At 39.0% G+C, this 3662-nt stretch overlaps 1 pseudogene; it reads left to right on the top strand.

Moving 5' to 3' along the window:
- The first annotated feature begins 1191 nt into the window (after positions 1-1191).
- Positions 1192-2295, top strand: LOC113184399 (cleavage and polyadenylation specificity factor subunit 5-like; annotated as a pseudogene).
- The last annotated feature ends 1367 nt before the right edge of the window (positions 2296-3662 follow it).

Below are 3662 nucleotides of genomic sequence, written 5' to 3'. Positions count from 1 at the left end.
GTTAATTTTTTGCTGTGGTTAGATTATATATGTCTGAAGCGGTGGAATCACATATAGCTAGGAAACTAGGCTATGACTAGAAATTTGAACTTGATCTCATGAGCAGCCTAAGGCTCTTGGCATGCAAATGAAATAAAGACTGGTAAACATAGGAGTGACATTGTGAGGGAGTGCTGAGGCCTAGCCACACAGATGCCTATCTTATGCCACTTGGAAGGCACAATCCAGCCTTTAGAAGGGAAGCTGTCAAGGGAAGACAGACGAGTCCTCTCCAATTTTAACTTAACTAGGTGAGCAAAGAGCTATTCCTGGCTACATGGTAAATCAATTTCAATGATAGAAGCTTTGGAGTTAATCAGCTTTACCCCTAATTACCTAGGAAAGGACAGATTTTGTTCTGAAAGCATAATGTAATATGTGGAGAAGGTAGATTTCAGGGGAGGATGAATAAGCTTACTGATGCATAGTGATTGTCCTTGTAGCTGTCTTGTGCATGAATTACAATCTATGCCCTCCCATCTTCCTCTTCAAGGGACTTTTAAAAAAAAAAAAACTAAATGATTTTATTTTATTTAGCTTTAAAATATTTTTCTTAATTAACACATAATTGTTTTTGACCAACAGGCAGACATTTTATAAGGCTTTTCAAAACTAGTGCATTTCTTCATTTCAATATCAGTAGGACTTTATTGCCCAGCTGTTGTTATTGCTTGATTTCCTCCTTCTTTTATATATTTCTTTGCACAAATATTTCCCCTCATTTTAAGTAACTGTGGGAGAATTAATTATCAAGTGCCTGGTTTCTCCTGGCCAGCAGGTGGGACCTGAAGCTCAATGGATCACAGTCTTCCTGATATCTGGATATTTAGTGAAGTGAAAGAAGGGAGGGAACATTGAATATGATTGATTTCAACCGTGGAGACCTGAAAAAACTCCATTGTTCCTGCTTCTTAAATTCCCAGGCCTATTTGATCCCTCGGTTTCCCTAATGTGGTTTTTTCATCTTTTCTTTCAAGGCTGTGAGCTATTTCATCCAAATATTGTCATAAAATTATCTAGGCTAGACATGATCAAGAATTGTTTCTGCCTCTCTTGCCCTCTCCTGTTAATGGCAGACAGTGGCTGCTGAGTGGAACGTGAATATCTCCCCTGCCTCCTATCTTCTCAACTCCATTTCCAGAGCTCTCCAGCATGTCTGTGATTCCACCTAATCATACACAGACAGGCTGGAAGTAGGGTCACCCAGTTTGGCTACAAAGTACATCCAGCAGACCAAGCCCCTCACCCTGGAGCACACCATCAACCTGTACCCTCTCAGCAATTATACTTTTGGTACAAATGCCCTTCTATGAGAAGGAAAGCACTGTTGCAGTCAGATTTCAGCCCATGAGAGAGGAATTTGATAAAATTGCAATGAGAAGAACTATAGAAGGAGTTCCGAGTCTACATGAGCACTGGCTACCCCATGTGTTACTGCTACAACTGTGAACAACTTTCTTCAAATTACCTGGTAGTGAACTTCAAGTAGGAGAAGATAAAGTTGAAGGACTAAATGCTTAATGACATCAAGATGGAGTCCTGTAAGACTGGGTCACTGATGACTTCATTGGTAACTGGTGGAGACCAAATTTTGAAACTTTTCAGTATCCCTATATTCCTGAACACATTCCAAAGCCTAAGGAACATAAGAAGTTGTTTCTGGTTCAACTTAAGAGAAAGCAATGTTTGCAGTTATTCCGGTTTGGATGTGAGGTATCCCCTAAATGCTCACATGAGAGACAATGCAAAAAAGTTCAGAGGAGAAATGATTGGGTTGTAAGAGTCTTAACCCAATCAGTGGCTTAATCCCCTGATAGGGATTAACTGCGTGGTAACTGAAGTGGTAGGGTGTGGCTGGAGGAGGTGGGAATTGGGGCGTGGCTTTGGGTTTATATTCCTATCTAGGCAGTGGAGTTTGTCTCTACTTCCTGATCATGGCAAGAGTCATTTCCCTCCTCCACTTCCCTCCCACAATGTTCTGCCTCACCTTGAGCATGGAGGAATGAAGTCGGCTGTCTCTGGCTTGAGACCTCTGAAACCATGAATTGTAAAATAAGCCTTTCCTTTTCTACAGTTGTTTGAGTCAGGTTTTTTTAGTGGCAGCAGTGAAAACAGCTGATTGAAACAGCAGTCCCTAAAAATTACAAGTTGGTAGCTGCACCACTGTTCTAATTGTATGACCGTGCACCAGGATATGGGCCCATCATTTCTAGTCTCCCTCAGTTGTTGAGCAGGTTCAATTTTATATACAACTGAATACCTGAGGCAGCAGAGAAGGAAAAGAAGCCATCTCTGTGAGTATAAAGTTGTTTTGTTTTTTTCCTTTATCCCTTTCCCAACCCCTAAAGTGTTCTGTTGTTTGAATGGTAAAGTTAATATGAGGAACTAGAGAGTAGTGTCAACAAATGTGACAATGTTTATTTACTTTTGGTTCTACTCATACTTTTTTGCACAACATTGAAAAAGGCAAACTTCTAAAAAAGGAATTGTTTTTTCATTATTGAAAATAAAAAATCACTATTATTTTTATTAAGGATTGTTCAAAACTTTATTTAAAAAAAAACCAAAAATCTCCAATTTTGCTTTTAATGAGGCATGGAACAATATCTGTTTTCAAAGGAACAATTTTTTGAATAAGCATATGGATTTTCTTATGAAGATGCAGAAAGTTGTTGACTGAGTGACAAAGTCTCAGAGTGATTTTGAGCTTGAAAAATAGTGTGATTTAGGAGTTGCAAATGCCAGCTCTCTGGTTCTCATGTTAGGATAATATCTTGGCTCCACCATCAGCAGCAATACAACCTTGGATACTTTTCTTAGCATCTAAATTCCTCTATTTCTTCATCTACTGTTTTGGTTTGGATATGAAGTGTCCCCCCACCCCAAAGCTCCTGGATTAATGTAGGAATGTTCAGAGGTGAAATCATTAGATTATAAGAATTGTACTCTAATCAGTGGATTAATCCATTGATGGGATAATAATTTGAATGGACTAACTGGGTGGTAACTATATGCAGGTGGGATATGGCTGAGGAAGTAGGTCACTGGGGGTATGACTTTAGGGTTTATATTTTGTCCTTTGCACCTGTCTCTGCTTCTCAGCTGATATGAATTGAGCAGCTTTCCTCTGCCACACCCTTCCACCACAATGTTCTTCCTCACCTCAAGCTCAGAACAATGGAGGTGCAAACTAAATTTTTCTTTCTCTAGTTGTACTTTTCAGGTATTTTGGTCACAACAACAATAAGCTAACAACATACCTATAAAAAAGGCATAGGAGAATTCATGTGATGTGTTCAAAGCAGTGCTTAGCTCACAGCAAGAACTCAACAAGTGAATGTTAGCTGCATACTTTAGCTGTGCTGCTGTTCTATGTCAAAATCCAATCTTGAGCTTCTTGTAAACAGAGACCTTAATTTATTCACTTTTATATTTCCATGTCTGAATCTATGAAGTGCTCCTTTCTCATGGTTTCATGGCATTGGGGATTTGTTTTTATGTGTGTGTGATGTTGAATTTGTATTCATGCAAAAACCTGTTAATGACAACATTATGGAAAATTTGGAAGAGTCCAAACTTGCAAGCCTTTTCTTGATCTCTATAAGACATGGCTTTAAGACATT

Source organism: Urocitellus parryii, chromosome 6, assembly GCF_045843805.1.
Source record: "Urocitellus parryii isolate mUroPar1 chromosome 6, mUroPar1.hap1, whole genome shotgun sequence".
NCBI lineage: Eukaryota > Metazoa > Chordata > Mammalia > Rodentia > Sciuridae > Urocitellus > Urocitellus parryii.
This window is presented reverse-complemented; position numbering and strand designations above follow the sequence as displayed.